This window comes from Rhinichthys klamathensis, unplaced genomic scaffold, assembly GCF_029890125.1.
Source record: "Rhinichthys klamathensis goyatoka isolate OS25496 unplaced genomic scaffold, OSU_Roscu_1.1 h1tg000304l_1, whole genome shotgun sequence".
NCBI classification, from domain to species: Eukaryota; Metazoa; Chordata; class Actinopteri; order Cypriniformes; family Leuciscidae; genus Rhinichthys; species Rhinichthys klamathensis.
Window position 1 is genome coordinate 633,339 of NW_026606823.1, and position 7,274 is coordinate 640,612.

The following is a 7,274-nucleotide window of genomic DNA, read 5'->3' on the forward strand; positions in this document are numbered from 1 at the left end:
GGCCACTGCATTAGGAGGAGCTGGAAGATGGACTGCTGTGGAGAGTGAATGGGCTGGCAAGCGGATTGTACCTGGAGAGTAGGTGTGAGTGTTGGGAAAAGTAGATAAATGATGATCGGAGGGTCCCATTACTGGCTGGTGTCCAAAATGGCTCGCATGGGCTGAAGTTGGAGGAATGGGAAGGTTTCTGGGAAAGAAAGGAGAAGTCCTTTGCGGAGGCAGCCTCACGCTCGGATGTGAACTGGGAAGGATATTAGGATATGATTGGAAGATAGAGGTGGGAGGAAAGGAATGGGTTTAAAAAGGCTGCAGTTTAAAGTTACTTCTTTCCTCACAGTTCCAGTCACATCCTCACAGCTTACACTGATGTCATCTGAAAAATAACAATGCATATCATATAATACAGCAACTGAATAGAGATCTGTTTTTTTAAACATTTCATTGAACATTTAACATATCAGACTTCTGTGTCGGTGTCAATAATAAACACTGTGACTTCTTCATTAGAGAACATATTCATAAATAAAACCACTATGTGTTTTTGTACACTAGATTTTTAATAGAATATAATCTCTGTTAATGGGAGAGTCACAACATCCTGACTATTTCTTTTAATCACGTGCATCAGATAGAGTCAGTTGAGAAACACAAGATCCTGTTGTCTTGACCTGTGCTTATCTGTATGAACACATTATTTTATGTAAAAGAGTGTGAGTGTATAAACACATAAATTAGCAGAAAACACTGCTCCCTAATGGATTTCCTTCTATTGTGTTAGTCATTCCAACGTAATTGTTCAAACACTTGGACGGAACTGAATAAACTTTAAAAGGTTTAAAGAGCCAATGTGCTTCAATCAAATTTGACCTTTTTTCTTCATGATCTTAGATTTAGTCCCTCCTCATAATTCTCACACACTCTTTCTAGGGGAAAGTTTATTCTCTTACCATCAGCTTGACAGACAGCAGTAAAAGTCCAAACCAGAATGAACAGTTGAACTGCATTTACAGCATTCATGGTTTTCATTCTGCAATAGAAAAAAATGACATCAGAAGGAAAACTAAGACTAATGAGAAAGTACATAGTGTAGAGCTTTGCGGACAATCTTTAGGGTGATTTAAAGTAGTTAATTATATGAGTGATTGAAGGATGACATTTTTTCTTCTTTAATGAATTACCCTTCATGTTCAAGAAACACCAATATTTTATTTAGCATCTTTAGACTTATATTTGATCAAATACAGAATATGAAAAAAATACTTTATGTAAAGTTGAGAAAATACTCAACTTCTTCAATATGTCACACTGAAACAGTTTTCCAAGGATTCACACAATAACGAATCATACCTGAATTTGAGACTCATGAGTGCAAAATACAACCACAAAATTGAATGTAATATTCAACAATATTATCGATCTGCCTTCATTGACACCATTATATGAGAACTGAACTGAGCTGGACGATGACATCACGGTTTTCTAGTTATGGATTAGTAAATATAAAGGAGAATATTTTCCTTTTGAGAGAGAGTTATTTCTTACCTCTGGTCTGTATGTCTTCAGCGTGTGTGTTCATTCTGACTCATACATTTCTAGTATATAAACGCAGGATACTAAACATACACCACCCATGAAAGAACCTCTCAAAGGTAAACGAGTGGTTTATAGATTGCATCACCTCTACATGCACATGCAGTCGTTAAACGGGTTCAATCTTAATGCAGTTTGTACAAAATTTTCCATCATCACAAACAATACAATGTACCACAGTTGTGCCTCGAGCGAGGTGCTTCCCATGATGCTTTAGGCAGACTTTCATTGAAGTAAATATGCATTTAAAATGGCTAATTCTCATTACATCTTAATTCTAAATATTTCTGTCTCGTCCATTTTTTTCCAGTATGAGTATGATATTGATATTGATAATCATAGCTTGTATGAACTGTCTTTAGTCTGAGGCGTATTATACACCCTTAAAATGAACTTTAATTAAAAATAAACTTTAATTAAAAAAAAGTCATTTAATTATTCTTGTAGAAATCAATAGCCTACCAACCGTCAAATTATCAATTCTGAAACGATTTAACTAATTGAGTGCTGTAATACTTACTAAAACACAATCAAGAATCAAGTGCATTTCATTATAGTGTTATTTATTTCTGTATTCTAGGCCATCATAAAGAGAGGCTGTACAAACACGGTCCTTACAGAACTTTCTACAAGCGAACCACATACTGTATAAAAGACCAGGAACAAAGGGAAAGAATAAAGAAACGTCAAAGAAATAAAAGGTAAACAAAAACAACTCAGTGTTTCCTTCACTTTCGGTATTTCAGTTTTGTGAGAAGTGAAAGCAGAATAATTTCATGCTGTTCATGTACATACAGGTTCTGCTTGAATTAAAGCATAGTTTCATATGTAGCTATATGTAATTATAGACTCTGCTATAATGCATTGCAACAGTTACTTTAGTTACTGTACGAGATTACTTTCTCAGAATTTAAGTATTACGTTACTGCTTTCTTTTTCTCACTTTCTCAGAACAGTAAATCATTTCTCAGAAAATGAATCTGGTATAACTTGTCCATGAGGTTCCAGATATTCATCTTTAGAGATTAAACACAAATGTTTCCTAATTCCATTGCTTTTTAAAAAACAAAACAAGCTGTGCAATACAACGCCGTTTACATCATTAGAAAATTGCATGTGTAGAAAAATAACACTACAAAATAATTTCCATATGTACCATACAAAATTAACATTCATTATATACATTCCTTGAATGTCAGAACAAAAAAAAAAAAAAAAAAAAAACAGAGCAAAACAAAAACCGGTTTTTGCTGCTTTCCCTTTTAATGTTCACACAGGCTTAAGTTCATTAAAGCCACACACACACACTGATCAAAGAGATCGATAATTTACCAATATTTCACAGAAATCAATATAAAACAGACATCAGAGTTATAGTTCAGTATGTTGAGGTTTAACAGATAATGTATGTACAGATATACTTTACTAGTTATTATGAAGTTTGTGTCTTTCATGATCGTCACATTAAAAAACAAACAAAACTCAATGCTTTCTGAGTCGGTGATATTAGATCATATTTTCTGGGTTGTTGTCCAGAAACATCCTCTTCTGTTTGTAGTTTTGTTTCATTTTGTAAATGATTGGCATAATGACGATGATGAAACAGCTTACAGCAGCAGCGATGACTGCAACTTGAAATCCACGACCTTCTGCTTTTTCATGTTTAGATGTTTCTGATTGACCCAAGATAGATTCTTCTGGAAAAGTACATTTAAAATGTTTCATGACATTGTTTAAAACCATTTATTCACAGGTGATTTAGATTGCAAATGAAGGTGTCAAACATTTATTGAATCTTATCACAGGTCTTTTATTTCAAGACATTTGTCAAGTTTTTGTCCTTAAAACGCATCCCATTTGAGCCATTTAAAGCTGTTTAACTGCTTCAAAAACAGTGATGTTACCAACTCACAATTATGAAATGTCATGTATCTTTTCAGTCGCTACACTATTTTGTTGATCATTCGCGGGCAGCGCTGATAAGCAGTGGCGGTTCTAGCCCATTTCAACTGGGGGGGCCAAGCTGGGGCCAGTTGTACTGTTAGAGGGGCCAGTTACATTTAGACCTTATTGTTGTCCTATCATTTTCTGCACTACTGCAGGCATTAACAGGCAAAATACCGTGTTTATAATCATTCAACAATGTATTTGCATTTCCATTATATTTTTACATTTGCATTACATATTCAGTATTAGTCACAGTAACTGTAATAGACATGATGTCCTTCTTTCTCTTCATTTTGAGAACTATAGAGCAAAAGCAATGGGGACCAAGAAGCTTATTAATTCATTTACTGAAAATAACTGACTTGATACGTCTAACCGTTTACAGGGTTCCTGCACACTTTTTAAAGTCAAATTTAAGGCTTTTTAAGACCTAAAGAAATCAAAATCAATACCGTACATTAGGGGTGTGCAATATTGACAAAAATATATTTCAATATTTTCAACGTTTTGTTGATAATAATTAGATGATATTTTACTGATTGTGTTTTTGTGCTGGTGCCATGGCTGGTTTAGGCCTGTTGTTGACAGCTGACTCACGAAGATATTCATATTTTTCATATTATATGGTCAGTTCACAGCAGTGACAGAAATAATTTTTTTAATTAAGGGGCAATATTTGCCACCTTAAATTGATTTCCAGGGGCATTTTCACCTATATATGGACATTTTTTCTAAACTTATTTAGAGTTATGCATCACCTTTTATGTCAAATACTAACATTCAAATTAAACAATAATTATACTTATTTATACAATAATACTTAATTATACAATAATTATACAGTACCACTGCTACCAGTCAAATTAATTAATTCAATCAAAATCCATCTTTGCAGTGCAGAGGTGACACAGAAGTGGCATTAATATATTTACACTCCATTTACAATAGCATAAATAAAGCTATGAGATTTTTTTTAAATCAATATTTAAATATGAAATGATTTCTAATTTTAACGTTTTAATTAAAGGATACTTTAAATATGAAACTAAAACCGCCAGTAGGCGGCGGCAAGTCCCTGTAAGAGGGATTCATTCATTCAACCGATTTGTTCAAACGGCTGATTCATTCGGGAAAGAAGCAAGTGATTCGTTCAAAACGCGGATTTCAGACTAGTCAAAATCATCGCTGTGTTGCATTGAGACTCACGGTTTCATTATGAAATTCTAGTCGGCGAAATAAAGGGAAAACAAACAATATTGACAATATTGTGTCTAAAAAGTTCTCCCAATGTTAACTTATTGTTAATTTAACTGTTGTATAACATAAATATCACAGTTGCAATTGTGCATGGGAAAACTGCACTCTTGCTGATGTGATATTCTAATATAAGAACATAATATGATATAAATATAAGACAAAAACTAATTTGGGGACATAGCCTACCTATGAACTGCACACAGCAGTGAAAGGACGATAGACAAATGCGATGGCACCTCACAGTGCCTACATAGTTAAAACAATGATTACAATATCATAATAGACAATAGGCTACACATCACACACCCCATTCGCACATAAAGAATGAACTTACAACTGAACTGACATTTACCAACTTTCTCCTTCTCTCCTCTCTCGCGTGCAGGAGACAGGCGTTATTCTGCCGCGATTCCCGGGAATGTGATGCGAATTGTCACGTTAAAAAATGCAAATCCACAAAGATAGAATAATAAAAAATAATACGCATACAACGATAACAACGATAGCAAAAAAAAGTTTTGTACAAATTATTTCAAACTCCACATTTAGGGGGGCCACAAGGGGGGCCAAGCTTTTTGTCACAGGGGCACTGGCCCCCCCTGGCCTCCCTCTAGAACCGCCACTGCTGATAAGATTCAATGCGCGTACATCTCATCTCTGTGTGTGTGTGTGTGTGTGTGTGTGGAGACAGAGCTGAAGAACAACAGTGTGATTTACATGGATAATAAAAGCTCATTTAGAAGGGAAAACATGGAAGTTGTTTGTCATTTTTATCCTTTTGATTGTCATATTTGTTTTGGTCAGTGTCTTTGAATGAAATAACTGCGATAAGTTGGCGAAGTGATAAGCAACTGTAATGCGGTCGACAGACATTTAACTACTTCATTGCTGAGCGTTTACTGGAAAATAATTTCACACCTGGGAACATTCGTCAACCAATCAGTATCAAGCATTCAACAGTCCCGTGGTATAATAAAATATATTACCTTTCTTTCCAGGATCCACATTGACAGGTTCAGGTTTACTGGTCTCTGTGAACAGATTTTAAACCACTGTTAGTAGATTGAAAATAAAAGTACAGTTGCAAACATTTATTAAATTATAAATAGCAGTATTAAATACTGTACCTGTTATATCCACAGTGAATTGTGTTTTTTCATTTCCAAAATTTGTTTGCAAAAAGAATCTGAATTGTCCCGTCATTACTGTAGTTGAACTGAAGCTGCATGTGAAGCTGTTTCTCTGTTCACAGGAGTCAGGAGGAAACTCTTCTCTACAGATTGTTAGGTCATCATATTTCTCAGGATATATAAACTTATACACTGTAATGCAGCATTCAGACTTCTTCAGAGAGACGCTGCAGTTTAAAGTTACTTCTTTCCTCACAGTTCCAGTCACATCCTCACAGCTTACACTGAAGTCATCTGAAAAAAAAACAGTGTATCATCATATAATACAGCAACTGAACAATAATAAAAAATGTCTGTAACTTTAATAAGAAAATCATATTCACTTCCACTGAATATTGTGCATCTTTATTTTTTTGTGTATATATGAATCAAAACATTTTACATTATTTTTAAAATGTAGTCCCTTCTCTCACACTCTTTCTAGGGGAAAGTTTATTCTCTTACCATCAGCTTGACAGACAGCAGTAAAAGTCCAAACCAGAATGAACAGTTGCACTGCATTTACTGAATTCATGGTTTTCATTCTGCAAGGAAAAAATGACAGAAAGTTGCATTAAGAGTGAAACTTAAACAACTAGACTAATAAGAAAGTGCTGGAGATTAAATAGTAGCTTGAGACAATTTACTGAAGTTGAGCAGAAATGTCAGAATTTATCAGCAAAAGTTTGCTTGGATTAAATCAAAGACTTTAGGAATAGATCAACCAAAAACAACAAGTCTGCCATCATTTGACCATATATGGATCAGTAAATAATATAAAGGATTTTCCTGTTGAGAGAGTTATTGCTCACCTCTGGTCTGTATGTCTTCAGCCTGTGTGAGTTCACTCTGACTCTATACTGGCTACACTTTCACTTTCCCTTTTAAAAAGAGCAGTCGGTGCTGTCACTCACTGACTTGCAAATCTCCCCTTCATGATGTAAAGGTGAAGACAGCTGGCATTTCAATACTTCAAATCCTCCCAGTGAATATCTATACCTATCAAAATCGGTTACTAGATTTAATAAGTCAAGGTCAAGGATTTTAATAGCTTGGACATAATTGCTCTACTCTTCAATGCTATAATTGTAATATGCATGACTGCATTCAAAGAGTCAAGGCGGTGTTGTTGTTTCCCTTTACTATTGCACACCTGAACAAACACAACAGGGAGATTTTTCTTCTTTGTAATGCATTAAACCCTTATCCAACTATACAGAACTTGTCAATCTATTCCTCATCAAAGGAAAACAGGTTTTTAATAGATTGCATCACCTCTACTGCATGCAGTCGTTAAACCATGTGTCAAAG

General features: G+C 34.7%; 1 long non-coding RNA gene across 2 annotated transcripts; it reads right to left on the bottom strand.

Annotated features, from left to right (window-relative positions):
- Positions 1-306: 306 nt before the first annotated feature.
- LOC130104187 (uncharacterized) lies at positions 307-6,820 on the bottom strand. 2 transcript variants are annotated; one of them, XR_008809441.1, is made up of 3 exons: positions 6,776-6,820; positions 948-1,027; positions 307-373 (listed from the first exon to the last, which is right to left on the bottom strand). It is a non-coding gene; the product is annotated as an uncharacterized LOC130104187 (long non-coding RNA). The 2 variants fall into 2 exon arrangements; XR_008809440.1 differs by lacking the exon at positions 6,776-6,820 and adding an exon at positions 1,543-1,574.
- Between the last annotated feature and the right edge of the window lie 454 nt (positions 6,821-7,274).